General features: G+C 41.3%; 1 long non-coding RNA gene across 2 annotated transcripts in view; it reads left to right on the forward strand.

Moving 5' to 3' along the window:
* Positions 1–3: 3 nt before the first annotated feature.
* The window catches only part of LOC130455531 (uncharacterized), a 39,826-nt gene continuing 15,866 nt past the window's right edge, over positions 4–23,963 (forward strand). Inside the window, exons 1-3 of one of the 2 annotated variants that reach the window (XR_008913558.1) lie at positions 4–221; positions 7,788–8,135; positions 12,704–12,822. This is a non-coding gene — a long non-coding RNA (uncharacterized LOC130455531). Of the gene's footprint in view, positions 222–7,787; positions 8,471–12,703; positions 12,823–23,963 lie in introns of those variants that run through there. The other variant, XR_008913559.1, reaches the window with a different exon arrangement.

Consider the following 23,963-nt stretch of genomic DNA (forward strand, 5'->3'; position numbering starts at 1 on the left):
GCTTTGCCTCGGGCTCAGGTTAGCAGGGCAGCCAGGCCTGGCCAGGCTTAGAAGGTAGAACTAGGCCCCACTCAGAGCCCCGGCGGTGTTGCCGCCCAAAGGATCCCGACACGCGGCGGCACTTTAAACACACCCTCACTTGGGCAGCTAAACCCGACAGTGGGGAGCAGAAGCGGCAGGCGACCGGGTTACTGACATCCCCACGGACCAATCACAGAGTGGTAAGTGACCAGTCAGAGTCCGCCGAATGCAGAGGCGGGGAATCGGACGCTAGGCTATTTTAACTCTTTTGGCTCCTTGGCCACCAGGCTCAGGCCCGGAGTTTCAGGGCTAGATTATGGTGTTGGGGGAAGGGAGGGGGGGAAAGTAAGAAGCGTCCCCAAAACCCATGAAAGAAATCTTGTGTCCCTGCACAAGCCTGGGAAAGAACCATGTCGGGAGCATTAGAGTGCGTACAGTGAAGCCAGAGTGGGAGTAAGAGTAGGGGGAAGGGGAGAAGGCAGGAAGAAGATTGGAACTAGGAAAGAGGAGTCAAGACAGGCTGCTTCCCTGCGGGGGTTGGGGGGAGGAGTGTAGCCAATGCCCGGCCGCCGTGAGGGTCAGGTGACATGTTACTAGGCAGGTTCTCCTTAGACTTAGCCGTCGGAGGGCCAATTTCACTTATCTATTCTGCTTTCTTTTCCTTTCCGGGTATCTTGAACCTCTAGGGAATGCGAGGAAGGACGAAGTGCGGGAAAGGCGTGTTCAAATGAAGTGTTTGCTTTGTGGGGTGGAAGGGTCGAGGGTCGAGGAAGATCATGTGAGCCCCCAGAGACTGAAAGCCGAAGAGGGGCGGTGGTGAAGAGACCTTTTTTCTCAAAATGCGCCTGCGCAGGCATTAGATACTTGAATGTCCTTGCCCCTGATGATGCTGGCAAGTTCGCTTGGGCAAGGGTCCAAACATGGGCTCTGACAACCCAGGGCTCCCCCTATCGATCCCCTGCCCACAGGCTTTGGCCTTCTGGGCCTCCCATGGTGCTTTAACAGGGAGGAAACGTTGGGAATTCAGTGTATCTTCCAATTCCTGGGCAACACAAACCAGCTCTGTCTGCCACAGGGAAGCCTTTGTCTAGGCTTAAAGCCTACATACCTGGCTCCTGCCCGCCCAACTTCTGCTGCCTTTGGCAACAAACAAGCATTTATTAAGGCAGGAGGTTGAACCTTTAGGCATAGAGAAAATCAGCAGGCAACAACGGAATTTAGATCAAGTTTTCTAATGGAAACAAGGTTTTGATTCCTTTAAAATTGTTTTTAAAATATAAATGCAGAACTCAGAGTTTGTTAGATTTTATGTTTATAAGTAGCTGCGTTGGAGGTTTGTTAGCAGTAAAAATTCAAGACCTGGAACAATTATCCAAAATTTGAGAGAGGCCCTAGAAAGACACTCAAGCCCAGAAATCACTTTCCAAACTGGAAAGGGGGATGTGATATTAGTGATTATTATATAACCCTGGCCTCTTGCTTCTTGGTCTACAGGGATTATCTTGGGCCTCATGGTCAAGTTTCTAGAACAGCAACTAAGTAGCTTTGCAACTCATAAATTTGCAACTAGTTAACTGTGGCTTTGGCACCTAGGCCATGTTTTGAAATCTTGGAAATGAGGCCAAGCAAGATAGGCTAGGAAATTACAATGTTCTCTATTATCAGATTGATTTCATTTGGGCCAGACTTTGGGTATACCAGCTCTTCTTTCCTCCTTCAGTATCCCACTCTTCCCTTAGAAACCAGCCTACCTTGGCCTTTCTACCATAAGATTCAACATTTCTTTGATTGTCTCTTTATGGCTCCAGGTTCTCCTCCATAAGTACTATCTATATTATCCTCCTTGAGACATAGTGTCTCTGGAACTTGTTACAGTTTACTTGTGTATGATTCTTTTCTCTGCAAAAAAAAAAATGATATATTTATATGGGATATGTATAACATAAACAATGGGGCTATGTAAAATACCACTTCAGGGGCAGATTAATCACTTAGATTAAGATAGTTATGATGAAGGACCATTGCCATGTTCCTTACATGGAAGAAAGAACAGGAAGAAATCATCAGCATGGTTCTACTGGAACAGCCAACCAGTACTAGAGGAAAATGAGATTCTTGCTACAAAATCTTTGCACTATTCCATATCTATGTAGATACCTATCCTTGAAGGCTAGGAACATTCAGAGTATACAGACCAGAAGTAGGTACAAGTGATTCCAGCTGAATTCCCAAGGTCTTACAGGAGTTTTAAGAAAAAAGGAATCAAGGGGGCAGCTAGGTGGCTTAGTGGATTAAACCAGGCCCAAAGACAGGGGGTCCTAGGTTCAAATGTGATACTTCCTAGCTGTATGACCCTGATCAAGTCACTTAACCCTATTGCTTAGCCCTTACCACTCTTCTGCCTTGGAACCAATACACAGTATTGACTCTTAAGATGAAAGGTAAGAGTATAAAAAAAAAAGGAATTAAGAAGGCAGGTGAGTATTTTCTTTTTCCTGACTTTGGGCACAGGCTATGAATCCCGTTGGATGAAGAACTAAACTGGCTCAAGTGGCAGGTGGAGAATTTTTCCATAAATAGGATAAGTAAGGCTGCCCTCCAATTCCATTTCAGAAGTTTTACATGGAATAGCATAGCACCCATGGTTCTATGAACCTATTTCCTTAATAGCATTAGGGTCATAATACAATATAGCTGAACAGCTGATTCATCAATGAAACACATAAACAATTAAAAATAGTTAGTCAAACAAAATGAGATATGTTTCAACTCAGTTGTTCCATGAATAGCATTTGTTTGTTTCATGTTAACAAAAAAGTGAGACTTTTGATATTTGACAAAATGTATTCTTCTGAAGGTCATCCAGATACCTTACTCCCTTAACCTCCTTTATAGTTAATTCTGGTCAATTAGTTCAACAATTCAACAAACATTTGATTAAGCATTGACTTTGGGCAAAGCATTGTGCTAGGTGCTGGAAGAGAAAGAACTTGGATAAGGTCATACCCTTCATGGACCTTATAGTTTAGCAGGAGGATAACATGCACAAAGAGATAAATGAGATGCTTGACAAAGTACCACGAGATCTCAAGGAAAAACAGGGAGGACATCATGGAGGAAGGAGAATTTAATTTAGACTTTAAAGAAATGGTAGTTCTTTAATCAGTGAATGAGAGGAAGAAATTCTCACTCAAATTTGCCATCCCTTCAAACTATCATCTTATATCATTCATCCTTTTCATGATGAAACTCTTAGTCTTTACTCTTTGTTTTCTCACAACCTATTCACTTCTCAGCCCTTTTAAATTTTCTGTTCTCAGTCTACTAAAATTGTTCACTCAAAGGTCACTAGTAACCTAATGGCTAAATCATAATGACTAAATTTAATGACCTTTTCCTCTTCTTCATCTTGTTGGCCTTTTTGTAACATTTGACATTAATGATTACCCTCTTCCTGGTTTCCATGACACTGTTCTCTCCTTAATTATTTACTGCTCCTTTCTCAGTCTCCTTTGCTTAATCATTCTTTTCTCCTGGCCTGCTAAATTTAAGTGTCCCCCAAGTCCCTGACCTAGGCCATAGTCTTCTCTCCTTAATTCGTTCTCCCTTGAACTAATCAAATTAATATTTCATTATTACCTCCACAAAGGAAATTTCAACTCTATTTCTAGTCCTAATATTTCTCCTGAATACCAGTTTTGCTTCTCCAAATGCAACATAACTGCCTCAACGCAGAACCTTCAACTCCACGTGTCCAAAATGGAACTCATTTTTCCTCCCAAACCCTCCACTCCAAAATTCCTTTTTCTGTAGAAAATACTACCTTCATCTCAGTCATCTAGGCTTGAATCCTCTGGGTTATTTTTGCCTATAGCTCTCCTTTGCCACTAGATCTAATCATTTGACAAATCCTGTTAATTATCCCTCCCTAATATCTTTTGTGTAGGTTGCTTCCGCATCTCTCATCCTGCTACTACTAGTAGTAATTGTTTGACTAGTGTAATTGTTTCCCAGTTGGTCTTCTTATCTGTGGTTTCCTGTCTATTTCACCTTCCCTTGGTACAGCTGCAAAAAAAAACACATTTCTGACCATGACAATCCTTTGTTTAAAAACCTCCAGGGATTCCCTAATAGCAGTAGAATAATATAAAAAGCTCCATGTCATTTAAGATTCTCTGTAGCTTGACATCAACTTGTTGCCTAATCTTATTTAATAGCTACTGGCTGTGATCCAAATGCAACATTCTGACCTCTGCCTCCATATAATTCACCCAGGATATAGTGTATTTCTTATTTCAGAACCTTTCCCACTTCAGAAAATCTAATTTTGGTTCAACAGACACTTATGTGCAAGGCACTATACTGGCCACTGTAATTACAGAAACAAAAATGAAATGATCCCAACTCTCAAAGAGCATATAGGCTCCTGGGATTGTAGAACATATAGTCAAATAAAAGGAAGGAATTACAGGTACTAAAGAGAAGTCTAAACAAGGTGCTCTAGGAATATTTGAGGAAGGAGAAAATTTGGAATCCAAGGGATAAAAGATGTCTGCCTAGAAGTGACATCTAAGCTCAGTGTTGAGGAAAAAAAGTCTTAGAAGGTGAATATGAGGAAGGATTCCAGGCATGAAGGATGGCCTATGCAAAGTAAAGGAACTGGGTGCTCATTTCATGGAATAACTCTAGTGGTTCAGTTTGGTCTGACTATAAAGTATATGAGGGCAAAAAATGTGAAAATAAGTCTGGAAAGGTCAGTTGGAGCCATCTTGGGAAGAACTTGGAATATTAAGCTAAAAATTTCTATTTTAGCCAACCTGGAGCTGATGAAGGAGAGTTACATGGTCAAATCTATTCCTTAGAGATTATTTTGGCAACTATGTGAAGAAAAGATTGGAGAGGGGAGATGGTGGTGGCAGTGAGACCACTAGGGAAGCTATTGTAATAATCCTGGCCTGTGATGAAGAGAAATTGGATAATAGCATTGTAGGTGTAGAGAAGGGGACCTATTTAAGAGGTAATATCAACATGTCAGCAATTGATTGGGGAGATAAGAGGATAAAGAATCAGTGATGACTTTAGGATTCAAACATGAATTCCTGAGAGAATGGTGGTATTCTCCACAGAAATAAGAAAGAGAGGAAAGAGATGTTTTGGGACTTGAAGTAAAGAGTTCAGTATTGAACATGTTGAATTTTAGGTGCTGGCAGAACTGCAGGTTCCCGCCAGGTAGAGATATTAAACAGGTACTTGGACTAATGTACAGGAAAGAGGATGACTATATAGGTTCTGTTCAAAGGACAGAAAGTAGAGCAGTTTGGCAGGAGTACAGAGTGCAGTATAATACAAGATAAGACTGAAAAGGTTGGGTGGCAGAATATCAGACAAAGGAATTTTAATTTTTGGTATTTGGGAGCCATTGAGAATTCTTACATGAACCAATTTTTGCATAAAGAAGATTAATTTGACAGTAGTATGAAAAATAAATTAGGGGGCATCTAAGTACCTCAGGGGATTGAGAGCCAGTCCTGCAGTCAGAAGGACCTATGTTCAAATGTGGCCTCAGACACTACCTAACCATGTGACCCTGGGCAAATCACTTAACCCCAGTTGCCTAGCCCTTACCATTCTTCTGCCTTTGAACTGACACTTGGGATTGATTCTAAGACAGAAAGTAAGAATTTGTTTGCTTTTTTTTTAAAGAATGAATTTTAAAAGGAAACTAGTAAAGATGATGATATCTGTTGTAGTAGTTTAGATCATTAATATGTCAGGATTGTGGCAATGAGAACAAAGAGGGGAAATATGTTAGATATATTGCTGAAATAGAATCAATAGGTCTAGATAGCCAACTGGAAATGAGAGAAAAAAGAATCAAAGATAATACCATAAATTAAAATATGGGAAACTGAGTGAATAATAATGCCAGTGGCAAAGCAGAATCAGAAATAAGGGAAGAACAGAGACAAGAATTGCCACTAGAATTAAAATGGTAAAATATAAATTGTTTAAAACTAAAAAAAAAAAGAAAGAAATAAGGGAAGAGTTTTGGGGGAAAGCTTGGTTTTGGGTTAGCTTTAAGTTTGAGTCGGTGAGACATCTATATAGAAATGTCCTGTTGACAGATTGAGTTTCATTTTCTGGAAGAGAGAGAGAGAGAGAGAAAGAGAGAGAGAGAGAGACTTGGGAGTCATCTATGTGTTAGTGATAGTTGATGTTGTGGGAGTGAATGTGATTGTAAAGGGGCAGGGAGAGAAGAAAAGAGTGCCAAGGACAAAACCTTGGGAAACATTCCATTAAGGAGACAATAAAGAAACCAGAGGAGGGACAAGTTAGAGATAAGACACCCAGAAGGGAAAAGTAAATACTCAGGAGAAAGAAATGGTAACAGTGTCATATTGTAGAGAAGTCAAGGAGGAGAAGGAGAAAAATGCCATCAGATATAGTTCCAAGAAAGTAACTGGTGACCTTGAAGAGAGCAGTTTCAGTAAAATGGTGGGAATGAAACAAAATTGCAGGTTTTTTAGGAGAAAGTAAGTCATTGGGCAATGAAGACATTGTTGATATTTTTCTCAAAAGACATGGCCGTAAGGGGAAAAAAGAATGTTAAGGGAAGGCTTTATTTTAGGATAAGAGATGCTTGGAACATGTTTGTAGGCAGATAGGAAGAAGCTAGTGGTGAGGGAGAAATCAAAATGCATGAGACAGTAGGGTTGATTGTTGGAACAAGATCCTAGGGGAGGAGGAGGAGAGGTGAGGTCAAGGGCATAGGTAGGGTGCTTTAGTGAGAAGTAAAGATGTCTCTTGTTCTAAGATTAGAAGGAAGGGCAGGGAGAATGGGTGATGGTGCTAAGAAGTTTTGGAGGAGTGGAGAAGGGAGTTGTGGGAACTCCATTTGTATGATTTCAGTCTTCTTAATGAAATAGGAATTATCTGGGAAGTTTAGTCTGGGGACAGAAACTGTTTGGCAGGATGCTTTGGGGACGGCAAATGTGGTTTGGAATAGCATTTGGGATGATCCGTTTGTATTTTGATTTAGAGGAAAAAATAGCAGCTGGAGAAAATTGGAAAAGGATTGAGATTGTGTTCTTGGACTCAATTCTGACCTGAAAAGAAATCCAGAAAAAGGCCAAAACAATAGCCTAATAAATATGTGGCTCTTGGTTGTATAAATGAAATAGTACAAGAAATTCCTTCAAACCCTAAAAACTTTACTGATAAAATAAAACCTTGAAAATCCAAGTACCAGAGCAGCTAGGGGGCTCTGTGGATAGAGTGCCAGGCCTGGAAATAGGAGAACCTAGATTAAAATCTAGCCTCAGACCTTTCCTAGCTGTATGACCCTGGGCAAGTCACTTAATCTCCATTGTCACCCCTCTGTCTTATAAGTGATACTAAGTCAGAGGGTGTGTTTTAAAAAAAAAGAAAGAAAATCCAGGTACCAATGGACCATCCACATGGACCTAACCTATATCCTTTGGATCTAGATTTTGGACACATAAACAGTTAACGTGGGGCTGACTCTTGAACATCTCATGCCCAGTGAACTGGGGTAGCACCAGAGGCACCGAGTCTTTCTGGGCCTTTTCTCTTTATGGTCTGTGCCCAATGCGGTCATTGACATGGCTATTCAATATCCATGAAGCTATTATTCTTTTCTATAATAGAATACTGCCACCCATTCCACTCTTCCTCAAACACAGACTTGAACACAGATTTACATGTGTTCAATACATGGTTTAACAATATTTGTTTCTTTCTTGCAGCTTCCATGTGTTCAGCATTCCTGAAAACGTCTTATGAAGATAACTTACTTGTGTATGACTGCTTCCTGTGAGAAAGATAAATCCACCGGACAGAATGTGCTGGAAGTGCCTGACCATGCTTAGTATAGGTGCAGGAGCCAAGTAGTCATGAAGGACAAGGGTGATTGTAATGAAGGGGCATTGCAAGACTCCAGACATGGAAGACTTGGCAATGGAAGACAAGTTCCAGCACACTTGAGACAAAGTGAAAGATCCATTCCATAGCATAGAGCATATGTTTGGTTCTTTGGAGGTGAAAGGACAAGAACAAAAGAAGTCAGCCACAGGCTCTAAAAAAAGCATACTGAGGTAGAGACTGCTAACTGTATTTTCTCTTTAAGTCTAGCCAAGAAATAGATGGTAAAACATTGCCTCCCCAAAAATGGTTTTTGGGAAGATACCTCAGGAATCTTGAGTTGCTTGTAAAGCAGGTGGGTAGGCAGTATGAAGCTAGAGCTCTGGTCTTGGAGTCAAAAAGACCTAAATTCAAATCCCTGCCTCAGATTCTTACCATTTATTTGTCCTTGGGCAAGTCTTTGCTTCTGTGCCTCCATCTGTAATATGAGGGGTTTGGACTCAGTGGAAACTGAGGTCTCTTCCATCTCTAATCCCCCTATGACAATATAAACGTGGGATTCAAAGCATTTTCTCCCTTGTTTTCTTTTGTAATTCTTACCTTCTGTCTTAGTAACAGTTCTAAGACAGAAGGTTAGGCAAATGGGGTTGTGACAAGCCCAGGATCACAGAGCTATGAAATGTCTGAGGCCAAATTTGAACACCAAGAATGAAATGGAAAGAGGTATGAATGAAACGGCTGCTGTTAGGATAGGAGCTGGTTGAGAGCTAATCTCTTTACTTCCTGTCTATGGTTAGGGAAGAGAGTAGTTTACCTTTTCCTTGCTGTTGTCATTGTTGATGGAATCCTCTAGTTTTCATCTCCTTCCCCTGTATTGTTTATGGAAGGTGACAGTCTAGAAGGTACTCCATTGCCATTCTCCTCCAACTCTTCCCAAGAATCTTCTCATTTCACAGTGGGAGTATTGCAAGGCCACTTCAGCTCTCACAGGGAAAGAGTAACTCAATTCAATGAATGTTCATTAGCACTAACAGTTCTTGTGGGTAAAGCTTGGCTATTCCATGGGCACAGCCTTCAGAAGGAACTTATAGGGCAGTGTGTAGTGTGTTTTGGAGGGAAGCAGCTTACACACACAAATAACTACAATGCAGTATAATACAAGAGAAGTCCCAAGTAGTATGTGATGTCTTAGGGGATAGGCGTTACCAACCAGGGGATGGGTTTGGGGTGGGGGAGGTGGGGTAAGGAGGAGAGTCTTGAGCAAGTGACATTTGAATTAGGTTTTGAAATATGAGTAGGAATTCAACAGGCAGGAAGGAGCAGGGAGGGGGAATTCCAGACATAAAGAACAGCATGAACAAAGGGATGGACCGAGGCAAGGAAGGAGGATGTGTATGGGGGACAGTTTGTCCAGTTCATAAGGTCTATTGAGTGAGTTAGATGAAATGAGCCCAGAAAGTTGGGACATCATCATATGGGGCAGGGTCTTGGATGACAAACCAAGAAATGTTTCTAGAAGCCAATGGAGAGTTTTTTGAACAGAGGAGTGACATAAACAGATGTACTTGTAACGAAGATTCATGGCAGCATGAGAAGGAGAAATTATAGGGAGGGGAAGCCAGAATATAGCAGACTTGTTAGGTTATTACGGTAGTCTGGTGAGTTGCTGGGGTGATGGCAATAAAAATAAAGAGGAAACAGGGGAAGCAAGGGATATTGTAGAAGTGAAATCGACAGGTCTTGTTAACTGATTAGTGAGAGAAAGAGAAGAGTGACAAAGAACTCAAAGATTTCCCACCTAAGAGATAAACTTAATTGGTGGTGCTATTGAATATATCAGGGAAGTCAGGAGAAGAGAGATTGTGGAATCTCAGGTGCATCTATCTATATGCAGGGTGTCTCAAAAGTCTTCATGCAGCTTTAAGCTGTTAGAGTTTATTTTAAATATATATATATATGTGTATATATATATATATATATATATATATATATATAATTTTTTTTTACAGCTTTAAGCTACTAAAGCTTAAAGCTTCACAGAGACTTTGGGGCTACACTGTATTTAATCTGTCACCAGATTAAACCAGAAATAGGAATGGTTCTGTATGAATAAAGAAACATTCTTTAAATGTCCATCATGGTGTCATGCTACCTCAGTTTAGCCTCTCCAGTCCATCGAAAAACAGCCTCAAAACCAATTTTCAAATGGCATCTTTTAACATGTTTTTTCTTTGCTCGAGACCTATGATCTCCTTGCCACTCAAGCCAGCATATACTCATTTAGTACCTACTGAATGCTAGGCGAAGGCATAGTTTAGAGAAGATATGTTTCTTGCCGTCATAGACCATATAGTCTAGCATTTAGCACAGTGCTTGGTATCTAGTAGGCCCTCTATAAATGGTTATTTCCATCCTTCTTTTATGTATGTAATACATCCCCTTCTAGACTATAAGCTCTCTGAGGGTTGGGTTTGTGCCTAAACTAAACTTTGTGTCTTCCCCTCATTGTTCTGCAGTAGATCACTGGAAAAAGGTTGAAAAGAATTGACTGGCTAAATTTTCAACAAAGCCAGTTGCGTATGCTTAAAGGAGTCTTCTAATCAAGAATATTATGGAATCTGATAATTAATATAAACCAAGGGTTAACCTAGTCTGCAGCTGACCCCTTTTCCTTGGCCTCATGGCACTTAGGGGCTCCAACCCTTCTCCCTACCTCTAGCAAATTTATAAGCTCTACTAATCAATCTCTCAAACCTGTCTGCCTCAGTCTGGGTTTCCAAGTCCACCAGTTACCTGGCTAACCCAAACACCTCCAGTGTTCCTTGGCTTACTGCCAGGAAATTTGCCTGTTGTGCAGCATACCCCCCTGTCATTTGCTGAGTACAATCTCCTTACCTGGTGTATTCTTATCCCTTCCTTAAATATCTGTATTCCTTCCTTCCCTCCAAACTTAATCACAGGTTCAGAGTTGAAAGGGACTTGAAGTCCATCTAATCCCACCTCAAACCTGAACAAGAGTCCCCTCCAACAAATGGTCCATCCAGCCTTTATGCTTCAATAAGGGAGAACCTATTACCTTTCAACCCAACTGATTCCACTTCTGGATAGCTCTGATTGTTTGGAAGGTTTTCTTTACATCAAGCTCAAATTTTCTTCTCTGTAACTTTGAAATGCTATTCCTTATTTCTACCCTTGAGGCCAACCATAAGGGTCTAGTACTTCTTCCTTATGACACCCTTTCAGGTGTTTGAAGATAGCTTCTATTTCCCCTTGAAATCCCTCCTCTTCATACCCATTTCCTTTAAGTCAGGTTTTTTTTTTTGTTTTGTTTATCTTCTGTCCTAGAATTAATATTGGTTCTAAGGCAGAAAAGCAGTAAGGGCCAGGCAATTGGGGTCAAATGACTTGCCCAAGGTCATACAGCTAGGAAGTGGGTGAATCTAGATTTGAACCCAGGCCCTCACAAGCCTGGTGCTCTATCCCCTGAGCTTACTCAGCTGCCTCTATGTCAGGAATTTTTAACTTGGAGTCTATAAACTTTTACATAAAATATTTTAATCTAATTGATTTCCTGTTTAATTTTATGTATTTGATTTTATGATTTTAAAACATTTGTCTGAGACTATGTCTGTAGGCTTCCCCAGACCATCAAAAGAGTCTATGGCACAAGAAAATTTAAGAACTCTTGCTTTAACTGATTCTCATATGGCAGTATCTCTGGACCCTTCACCATCTTTGTTGCCATCTTTTGCATAAGTTATCATCATCCTTCCTAAAATATGACTTATAGCTCTATAAATGTTGTTGACTAGCAAATGAAAATATGACACCTTAGGGTTATATAATAAGACATTGACCCTGACTGGATATCTTGTCAACTTAGTAATCATTAACAAAAATAATCAACTTGGTAACCATTAACAATAATAAACTTTGAGGACAGAAGCAAAAATAAAAAAACTATGAAACCATAATCTTATTATTTATAGGTTTTCTAAGTATGAATTTTCAAGGAACAAAAAAATCTTGTTTTTTTCTTTGTCCCATTTGGAACTTTAAAAAAAGAAACCCCCCTTTTTTTTTTAAGGGGCTTACAGGGAAGATAGATAGCTTAATGAATAGAGAGTCACCTCTAGAGACTGGAGGTCCTGGATTCATACATGGCCTCAGACACATCTGTGACCATGGGTAAGTCACTTGACCCCAGTTTGTTTAGCCCTTACCACTATTCTGCCTTGGAAATGATACTTAGCACTGATTCTAGGACAGAAGATAAGGGCTGCTGCTGTTGTCGTCATAGTTTTTAAAGAGACAGAACTCAAGAGGTTGGATATTTCTTGGCTGCCCACACTGCCAGTAGCAACCCACCTTTCTGGACAAATGGGTTTAATGAGTGCCCCGCTTCTCACCTTTGACCCATCTGACATATACAGCCTCACTTAACTGTAATGCTTAAACTTTCCTTGAGATACTTCCCCATTTAAGGAATTCCCGAGGACTGGTATAGGGTCACATACAATTCTTCCTTCTACAAGAAGGAAAAAGCCATGGAGCACAGAGACTACTGGAGTTACCAGATCCATGCCCAGTGTTGGTGCAAGAGTCAAGGGTTCAGAGAGGGCAAACAGTACTGAATATGATGAAGGACCATTGCCATTCTTCAGACATGGAGGAGTTGGTAGCTGGGAGAAAATGGGAGAAAAATCGCCAGAAAGTCACCTGTTCTATCAAAAGAGCCAGGTAGTTCTAGGAGAGAATGGAAAAGCTGTTCAGGAGCACTGACAATTTGTTGTCTCCTCAGATACCTTGCTCTGAAGTATTTACCAAGATCCTTCTAAGGAAATGACCAATGGGCCAGGGCCTCAGGCCCAGCCTCTGTCTCTGGAGAACCTCCTATCCAGTATTCCAAGGTAGATACAGGTGAGGTCACTTTTTCCCTAAATAAAGTATACAAATAGTTGCTATTGGCCACTAGAATTTTTATGCTCTCTTTTCCTCTGCCCCTGAGCAGTGTCTCTATAGGGGAATCAGGATTGTTCCCATGTCACTTCAGTTTGTTTAGGTGATATGATATTGTAGAGATGTCTCCTAGGGCCTGATTCCCTCTATAAGTGGTGAATGATGTCACAGAGTTGGAACCTCAGCTCAGCTGCAAATGGGGGATCCATACTAGGAGTCTCAAATTTGATCTCTTTCCCCCTTTTGTTTTTCTGTTGTATACCTCTTTTCCCTCTTCCTTTTTCCTTCCTCTCTCTCCCTTTGGACAAGAATTGAGCCTTTAAAAAAAAAAATCTTTACCTTCCATCTTAGAATAAATACTGTGTATTGGTTCCAAAGCAGAAGAGCAATAGAGGCTAGGCAATAGGGGTTAGTGATTTTCCCAGGGTCACACAGTAGGAAGTATCTGAGGTCACATTTGAACCCAGGATCTCTCTCTCTGGGTCTGACTCTCAATCCACTGAGCCAGCTAGCTGCCTCCAAGAATTAAATCTTGATTCAGGTTTCCTCATTCTCTCTTTTGGTTTTTGTTAGGACACAAAGGAAATCTTTCCCTTGCGTTTTAAAGGAAGGCAGCTGACCAAATCAAAGAATGTTAAAATTTGAAGGAACATTCATGATCATATAATCCATCACATTCATTCTAAAGAAAGGAAATTGAGATCCAGAGGAGGGAAATGACTTGCTTGACTTTGTACAGAAACTACTGGCAAAGACAGTTTTAATCCTTCCAGCCCAGCTCTGCACTGTACCATATACTTCTTCAAGTATGTTGTGAATTTACAAAAAAGCCTCAATCTGAAAAAGATTGATACATCCTGCTCTGGTCCATAGTACATTGAACCAGAAGCCAGGAGTTCCTAGATTTTATCCAAGTAGTGCCACTATTGAGTTTTATGACCTTGGGCAAATTATTTTACCCCTTTGGGTAGTTATTCCATCCATAAAATAAGGATAGTAATTGTAAGATTAAAATTTAGGGGAACTGAGGCAGGTAGAAATTAGTTTCTCTCTGCAAGGAGTATTATATTTTTAGAGGTTTATTGAAGATTAAGGATTAAGATCTCAGCCCAGGTGAGAATTCAGTGATATTACAAAGCATTCTGGGGAAGTGGACCAAGGACTTCTGGGGATTGAAGTCCTGGATTCAAGTCCATTTTTTATATAATATAAGGATGTTATAAGGATTTTTATTTCAGTGCTTCCAAGAAATGTGACTGAGCACATGAGTTTTTCCTTCACCAGCACAGCTTACATCCCTTTGCACCTTAGGAAATGGGCTTCATATTGTTTTGGCTAGAACTTACTCACCTTGAAGCCAACCTGATGGACTTAGCTAAGCTGGACCTTGGATGACAGATAAAGTGTCTGGTCATTGGTCCACTGGCATAGCTGTCAGGACATTGGGGTCACTGCCAGCCTCCCTAGAATGAGGCCTTAGAGGACTAATGGAGGAGAAAAAAAATTAATGGACATGATAAAAATAATACATTTTGTAGCACCCAAGTTACTTTCAAAGCCCTTCCAAGGCTATTTTCTTATTTTCTCTATGATAAATAGCTCACTGCTTCTATGGTCTTTTCCTTATCACAACCATACGAAATCGATAGAATCATTATCTCCATGTTCTCGGTCAGGAAATGAGGGTCAGAGAGGGGAAGGGAGTTGCCCCTGGCCACACAGCTGGGAAGTGGCAGAGCAGGGATTCAGGTTTGGCCTCTGCCTGCCAGTCTGGTATTGTGTCCATTTTATCACCCTGCCAAGTAGTGGGAAGAAAGTACAGAACACTTGCTGCTCAGTAATGATAGTAGCATTTGCCTAATGCTGTAAGGTTACAAAGTCCTAGTGGAGAATTTTGCTAAAATTTATGATTAACATGCATATTTGTTACAAAGGCTTTGTTTTTCTTTTATCTTTGTTGGGGAGTGAGGGGAGGACAGGAAGGGAGAGAAAGTAAGTGCTTGTTCATTGAAAAATAAAGCAAAATGGTCTCAACAGTAATACATCATCATCCTGGATGTGTTTGGGGACAAATCATTGGAGAGAGAAGGCAAAATGAATGAATGGCTCATGCCAAGTCTCACGTAAACTTACAAGCTCTGGCTTCCCCTTGGCTGTAATCATACCACTTAAACATTCCCTTAGGAGCTTTCTTATCCAAGTAATTCCTGACGATTTATTATTGGGACAAGTTCCTGTATAGAATTCCTTCCTCTCCAAGAAGGAAAAAACCCTGGGCCCAGAGTCTTCTGGAAGTGTGGAGCCCATGTGCAGGAGTCAAGGACAGCAAGAGGGTGACTGTAAAGAAGAAGCTCTGCATGCTTCAGACATAGAAGGCCTGGCAGCCAGGAGGAAGCAGGAGGAGAACCTCTGTGTGGTTCTGCCAGAAGCAGCAGCTGTACAGAGAAGGGGGGGAGGGGGGGTGGTGGCGGTGAAAGGTGGGGATGGCGAAGCGGGGCTTGCTCCAAGATACAAATTGGGCCCTGCCCCTTTGGATGCTCAGTGTCTACACACAAGGATTCTCCAGAAGTCCAGTAGAGAGCCAAAAATAGAGCCTTCCATCTGAAATCCAGGTACAGACCAAAGCCTCCAGCTAAGAACAAGAACCTGGGGATGTGAGCCCATTTTGTTTCTGTGGCTCTGGACAGGACTGAATCCAAAATGTACATTAAGCAGACACTAAGCGCCAGCTATGTGGCAGTGTTGTGCTAGATGCTAGAGAAAATATAAAATTGAGTTAAGGGTCAGTCTCCACCCTAGAGGAGCTTAAGGTCTGGGAGGGAGATCAGGTACAAATCTTGATAATTCAGATATGTAATACTGTATAAGTGCATTATTGAACGACAATGTTCTCTGACTCAGAATGGGCCAGGGTAGGGGAAGGTCTCCCTCAAATAGCCTGTCTCCCCACATCTTCATCCCACATGCCTAGAGCCTGCACCTTCTCTCCTCCTCAGCCACACAGGTGATGTCTGTGCCCTTGACCTCATCTCACCTGAGAATGATCTCTGAAGTTGCTTTTTGGTCCGTGGCCTGCCGTGCCGTCTCTCCCTGGGTTTCTCCTGTATGAGGCCGACACTTTGCTCTCACTGCAACCTCCAGTCATTCCATCCCTCACTGCTCTTCCAGACCTGACCCTGGCCTCCCTCCCTTTCCTTCAGAATCTTGAGGCTGTCATTGCCCAGCTTATTTTGATGCTCTTCTTTACCCTCATTTCGTCTCACCCCCCATACCTGGATGACCTTCCCCATCCGGCCTGGGCTTCACTGCTCCATGGCATTGCTTTATTCTCCATAGATGGTGTTCCAGAGCATCAACTCTAAAGAGTCCCTCTTCAGGCTGTCCGCACTATCCGAGGCCGCCAGTCAGGAGTCCCCTCTTCTCCCAGCTTTAAGTCTCAGATCCCCTCTCCGAGGAAGAGGTGGTCCTTCTTCCCAAGGCGCCAGCCCCCTGCGTGGGATTCCATCTTCACCTCTTCTTTATAATCTTCAGCCTCTCTTTCTCTGATGGCTCCTTACCTGTTGCCCACAAACATGCCCACATCTCCTCCATCCTTAAGAAGAGCCCTCTACTTGCCCTTGCCACCCCCCACCCCACCCCCGGCTATATTGTCCTCTCATTCACAACCAGGCTTCAGGCTTCTAGAATAAACTGAGATAGCCCGGCCATGTGCTGGCTAAGCAGGCTGAGTTCAGGGCTTCCTGGCTATGTTATCCAGGGAAGATCACTTAACCCCCATTGACTAGCCCTTACCACTCTAAAGTCTTGAAATCAATATTTAGTATAGATTCGAAGACAGAAGGTAAGAGTTTGTTAATAATGCTGAGCCTCAAACACTTTCTGTGTGACCCTGGGCACGTCACTTACATACTCAGCCTCAGTTTCCTCGCCTGTAAAATGAGGATAGTAATAGCACCTACCTTCCAGGGTTATTGTGGGGATTAAATAAGATAACATGTGAAGTGTTTTATAAACCTTGTCAGAATGTTTGCTTTCAGGGAGCAACTGGGTAGCTCACCCGTTTGAGAGCCAGGCCTAGTGATGGGAGGTCCTGGATTCAACTCTGGCCTCAGACACTTCCCAACTGTGTGACCCTGGGCAAGTCACTTGACCCCCATTGCCTAGCCCTTACCACTCTTCTGCCTTGGAGCCAATACACATCATTGATTCTAAGAAGGAAGGTAAGGGTTTTAAAAAAAAGAATGTTTGCTTTCAGTTGCCTCTACTTCCTCACCAATCCACTGACTTCTTCACCATTTACAGCCTGGCTTTAGATCCCAGCACTCCACCGAAAGAAAGGGCTTCCTCAAAGGCTATGTGTGTGCATTCTCCTCTGCTAAATTCAGCAGCCTTTGCTTACTCTCTGCCCTTTCTTTCCTTGATACTGTTCCATCCTGGTTATCCTACCAGTCTGTGGATTCCTTCAGCTTGTCTTGCCCCTTCTAACTCCACTCTTGTGCCTTTTGCGCATCTATCTTCTTTCCAACCATATGACCGCTACCCCTTGACTGTACCATTATGATAGCCTTCTAACTGGCCTACCTGCCCCAAGTCTCATCTCTGCCAAACTGAAATTCCTAAAGCAAAAACCAGTTTCCTTCCCCCAGCTCAAAAAGATTCACTGACTTCCTATCTCCTTTTTGATAAGTTAAAAGCTCCCTTCACAATACAATGAAATATACTTTATTCTTCCTCACCTTCTCTCCTTCCTAGGCAGAGTGGCCTGCGTGCCAGGACAAAACAATCTGTCTTGCACAGACTGCCCCCTCACTAGAATGAATACTTCTTGAGAGCAGGAATAGTTTCCATTTTTTTTGTCTTCATATTCCTAATGCTTCTCCTGAACTTTAATGCTTGCTGAAAATAAAGAGAAATAAACCTCCTCTTCTTGGTGTTCAAGATTCCTCATAACTTTGAACCATTCTAACTTTCAAGCATTATGTCATTTTATTTCTCTTTAAGTTGATTTAAGTTATTTCTCTTTAGGTTGAACCTGCCAGGGAGGCAAAGGATATTAATATTAGCTTTGAGCAAAAAAAAAAATTACATGATAAGTCTCTGCAAAAGAAACAAACTCTTCCAGCTGGCCACAGAGCTGAGTAGGAAAGTCCCTGCAGCCTTGGGCTGCCCAGGCCTCAGGATGGACATGCACTAACTCTGGGGCTTTATCCAGGCCACCTACGCTTAGCTTTGGGGCCTTGGCCAAGTTATTTTGCTTCTCCAGGCCTCAGTTATTTCAGCTGTAAACTAGAAACAATAAACCGGTTCTGCCTACACCAGGGCATTATTGTGAAGACAATGCCTTGTAAAACTTAAGCAGGAGCAGTGGTTGACTGTTAGAGCAGGCACACGTTGGGCCCCTGGACTGTTGGCATCACAGGATTGACCCCCTTAAGGCCTGGACAGAACAGCATTCTGTAGGGCTGGGGCGCTGACAGTCTTGAGATAGGCTCTGTGGATTGAGAGTCAGGCCCTAAGATGGAAGGTCTCGAGCTCAGACACGTCTTAGCTGTGTGACGGAGCAAGTCATTTAACCCCATTGCCTAGCCCTTCCTGCTCTTCTGCCTTGGAACCAATACTTAGTATCAGTTCTATGACAGAAGGTAAGGGTTTTAGGAGGGAAAAAATGAATGAAAAGGTATTTATTAAGTCCTTACTATGTGCTAAGCACTACACTAGAAAAGTCAGACCATCCTTGCTCTCAAAGAGCTCATATTCTAATTGAGGAGGGGTCAGATGGAAAGAAGTCAAGACAGAATTAAAGATCCGCTATATACCAAAGTATCAATATTATTGCTTATGTTAGCCAAGAACTGGAGCCAAAGTGGTATCCATCAGTTGGGAAATGGATAAAAGAGTCTGGTATGTGTTATTGTGCATTAACATATGACAAATATGAGGAATTCAGAGAAATATGGGATGTTTTATATGAATAGATGCAGAGAGAAATAGAACCAAGCCAAGAGAATAATAGACAAAGAAGCTTCAACTCTAAATAAAAAGATCACTAAAGGAAGTTGAACTCTGAATAATGGAAAAATCAATGAATTGTAAAGACTTTGGGGAAGGGAGAATGGAATAAATAGCCTCCTTTATGGCAGTGAGTTGGAGGACTTCTGGTACAGAATATTTTATATATTGTCAGATACCTTATTGGATTTCTTTTTCATTGTTTTTCTATGTAATGTGGGAGGATTTATTCTTGGAAGCTGGCATGGCAAATGGCTATGATGTAAAAACAAAAGGCATTCATTTAAGTTTCTCCACATGTTCTTCTCTGTTCATTATATTCTTTTGTTCTTAAAGCATAGTAGAATTAACATTAAATTTATGTACCATAACGTTTTTAGCCATTTCCTGATTGATGGGCACCTACTTTGTTTCTAACTTTTTACTACTAAGAAAAGGCCCTGCTATAAATATTTTGGGGTGTATGATTATTCTGACTATATAAATACTATTGAAATATAAGGATTTTAAAACTAAGGACACTAAATTATTTTATCTGCAAAAAATAATACTTGTTTGTTTGTTCTTGATGATGAAAAAGGAAGCAAAATTTCATTGCCAAGAAAGAAAAAATTAGTTTTTGTTGAGAGGTATAATATAGATTGTTCTTGGATCACAGAAAGCTTACCAAAATATCATCAGGTCACTTAAGGAGAAATTTTGTCAAAATGAAAGCAGGAAGTCACTAAATCTTTGTCCATGTTTGAAGGCAGAACATTCAAAATCAGAAAATAAAATAGTCTCGAGGAGCAATGTCAAGACAGTTTTTTAAGAGTGTTTACTGAATGAAAAATTCCTGCCAAAAGCTTCTATTTGTTTTGCTAAAGATTGTCAGTGAGAAACCATCTTGATGGAGATAAAAACCAAAGTAAAGAATTTGGGATTTTTTTTTCAGCCCTGTTCTGCCTCTCAAATTTATAAGGAATTAGTGAGAAAGAAGAGGACACCAGTTAATTTCAAATTCTTATCATAGTTACAACTTCATTATACTCTAAGGAGGAGTGCCTGGGGCACTAAACTAGGAGAAAAAGTACTAGAGGGAAGATGGAGCTCAAGTAGGTTAGTTCCTTTCTGTTTGAGATAAGAATTTTTAGAATGAAAGTGATTTGAGTCTCCCAGCCCTCAGCCCAAACTTTCCTAGAGGCCTAATTCTTGACTGAGAAGCTTCCAATTTCTACTCACTCAATTTCAATCACTCCTCCTAGGATTTCCTTCCTTTCTTGAGCCCTGAATCCCTGTAACACAGATAAATTCAGATGAACAGACAAGACATCCTCCACCTCCCTCAAGAATGTGTCTTCTAGAGTTCAGGAGGGAAAATATTCTCTGAAGTCATGAGAATTATGAGAAACATGAGATGCATAACCCCTGATATAGATCTGTCTTTCAATATATAATTTCATGATGTGACATAAATGCAGGCTATTTGTACACTTGAGGAGGGGAGATCCCATATGATGTTTGAGGTTTGTTAGTAGTAATTTTAGTCCAAATCAGCTTGTGTACTCACTTCTAAAAGTCTACTATAAGACAATCTGTCATTTTATTCATTAACCAGCAAGAGAATTTTATAAGTGTTTATATTTTACCCCTCTAACCTCAAATAATATAACAAGATGCTTAATGCCCTGATAACTTATCAAGTGAGAACATTTCTTTGACAAAAATCAGTCAATCAAATGTATAAACTAGTTGAGAATGATTCTCAAGACACCTTTCTTGAATCAGTTGTTCCGTTAAAGGCACAAATTAGGCACAAACTTAGTTAACTGAATTAAGGAGTGAAGTATTTTGAACTTGGATAAAATTGGGTGATGAAATGAATTAGGACTGATTGAAAGAATTAAACTCACTTCTGGGCCTGTGTATATCAAAGAAGAAGATTCCAGCAAAAAAGTTGTAGAATTGCTCTCCAGCTGAGTTAATCTTTTGGAGGAGCCAGACCCTTGTACCTGTAACCAGAAGAGGAGGTGGAGGATGAGCCAAGAGAGAGTGTGATACTCTCTTCTTCTCCTACCTCGACATGTCATCTGAGATCCTGGGCCACTCACAATGCTTCTAGCCAGAAGCATAGAGGGGACAGTTAGACACATTGAGGAGGGGCAGCCAGGGGAGTGTAACCTCTTTAAGGTAGGGAGATGTGCAGCTTCCATTCTCTACAAGGGCCCAGGAGAGGGCTGGACCTACCCCCAGGAACCTTAACATAACAACTGGAAGAGATAGAAAGAGCCACTCTGCTGCAATAATTAGTTCATTTTAACCCTGGTAATAGTATGATCCTTCATTGGCAGGTGGCACTGTACTTGAGCTATGCCCCTGGTGATTTTGTAAAGTCTCTGCAATGCCCATGCAAGAAGTCCTCTCTACTCTGTGTGCAGGAGCTTCCCTCCCCCAGCCTCCTAGCTTCATAGCTCCTTATGTTTGGGAAAAAACTCTAGCTAGGAGGGTCCCCAATTTTAACCTACAGGTTGATAGAAAATATTGTTCAAAACAACTGAAATTAGAAAGCCTCTTTGGTTCTCCCACCCTACGAATTGGAAATCTTCTACCTTAGTCTATATGTTTATAACACAGGACATCAACTTTCTATAGTTCCATAGTTTAACAAATCAAAAATGCAAGGAAAAAATTTTGGTATGCCTATATAATACTTCATGACCATATCACTGAACCTCCTCCAATACCCATTGGTCAAGGAAAGGAAATTGCTGTCCGGGGTTCAACTCTGGGTCCTAGACTTAGAAAGGAAAAGCCAGGGAGAAACTGGAAGGAGTTCTAGGAGATGAATTATTCTCCTGGCCTGTCTCTATGCTGAGATTTTCAGAAGCTGATCTCTGGCCTTGGCACACCTCCATGCTAGTTGCTACTTTGACTGTTGGCTTGGTTTCCAGCTAGGGTCTGCATTTCTTGGGTCTCTCAGCCTCCACAGCACTGATCTCTAGGATCAATTTCCGTTCTCCCCTCTTCTCTTTCACTGTAGATTATAATGGAGCAGATATCCACTGTTGCCTGTCAGGTGCCCCAGTTGCCCATCTCTCTGTTCCTTGTTTCTGAAAAGAATAACAAGTCTCTCAAGTACACAGGAAGGAAGGGGGGGAGCCTATTCTCCTATTGAGTGGCTCCATTCTCTTCTGTGTATATGTTCAGTTCAGTGTAGTACTGATTTCCTGATGAGAGAAAGAAGGAAAGTATGATGATTATCATCAACACTCTATTATTCTTCCTTCTATACCCCATACTACCATTACCCTAGGCACTGGGGCAGAATAATAATCTGAGGGAGATAGAGGGCATAGCATAAGCCAGTAACATTACTGGTATTTGTGTTCTCATTCAGTGATAAAAGTGTGGGAAAAGATTTAGATAAAAATTTTATTTCCTTTATTGAAATGTTTAACAAGTGCACATCTCAGATCTGGACCCTCCAAAATAAACATATTATACAAATAGGCTACATGGACTGTGTACAGAACTTGGCACAAAGAGATTTGGGGTTCAAATTGTAGTGAATGAAATCCTCTGGAGGTTGTATTTTTAGTTTTAAAATATCAATTTATCAGTCTGCTCAGAGAGGAACGGAGACAGAGGGACAGAGACAAAGAGGGAGAGAGAGATAGAGAGAGAGAAATAGAGACAGAGAGAGAGGGAAAGACAGAGAGAGAAAGACAGAGGGAAAGAGAGACAGAGTTAGAGACAGAGAGGGAAACAGAGAGACAGATATCGAGAGGGAGAGTGGGCAGGAGGAAAGGGGGGAGAGGCAAACAGAGGCTTAAGCACAAGAAGAAGGAAGAAGTGGGTCTCATGAGGATTCCTAGAGGCCCTCTTCCTCCCTGCCATGTGGCTATACAGTACTTCATCTTAAAATGGCAGCTGCCTAGCCAAGTTACCTAATCAGGTGTTTAATAATAAAATAAATAAGGAACAGGTCCCAGCCAGTCTTATATCTAGAGGACCCAACCTAATTTCATAGCCAGGGAGAGAGACGGTTTTGTAGTTTTTAAAAATAGACTTCTTGGGGACAAAGGGGGAACCATTTCTTTAAAAATATCCCAATTCAATATTAATTTTCCACAAAACAACCTCAGATCCCGGCCATTATACTATACATTACATACAATACTATGAGCCTCTTGGTTGGAGCAGTATTCCAAGGCCTAATATGGGCAGGCCAGACTAGTTTTTACTTCCAAGTCAAGCTATCCTCAAGATTTGATTGCCTCCGGGATCAAGGTCTTGGGCTGTTGTTGGGTTATAGACATAAGAAGTCACAGGATCGATCCTTCCTTCCAATTCTGACAATTGTGACCTTGTTGACCAACCTTGGTGACTGGGAAACAAAGCAGTCTCCTCACTGTATATCCTTTCCCTGCCCTGAGTATCCTTCTTCTGCTATGACGAAGCAAATATCCTTCTGTTAACCATCAGGTGTCCTGCCAGGATCCCTTTTTGTTCTAATCATAAACCTGAGCCAGCAGACTAGCATGAGTCAGGCCTACTCCGTAACCTCTTGTCAAGTTGGTTGGGCGCCATCTGAGATCCTGATGTGGGGAGAGGGTTATCCTTCCCACTTCTGGGATCACAGTAATTGTTTTTGGCAACAGAATCAGAAGTCAGTGTGATAGTATAAAAAGAATCTTATTTGTGCTTTGTATTCTTTATTTTGTCACTCTCTTCATCTTCTCAACCTCTCTCATCCTCTGATAATGGAAATCCAAAAGGGTGGTAGCCAACATCTGGGATCAAATCAGCAGTATGAGCAACAGGCCCCACTAGGTCAGGACGAGCAGGTACTTTACCACCAGTCTGATGAGAACTGGGGTCTACTTCAAATCTTGCTCTTGACCAACTGGAAAATCTCAACTCCTTGGAATTTCTTTAGTCCAAGAATCTGAACCAGAGGAATAAAAGACATGGGCATTTTAATTCTGTCTTTAAAAAAGATGTGATAACATTCTAAGTAATCTGAATCTATAGGTACCCACTGAAGAGCAAAATGCCCCTAAAAGATTAGTGCAAACCCACTCCTTTGAAGCTGTAGTATTATTTGAATCCAC

This window comes from Monodelphis domestica, chromosome 7 (genome assembly GCF_027887165.1).
Source record: "Monodelphis domestica isolate mMonDom1 chromosome 7, mMonDom1.pri, whole genome shotgun sequence".
NCBI lineage: Eukaryota > Metazoa > Chordata > Mammalia > Didelphimorphia > Didelphidae > Monodelphis > Monodelphis domestica.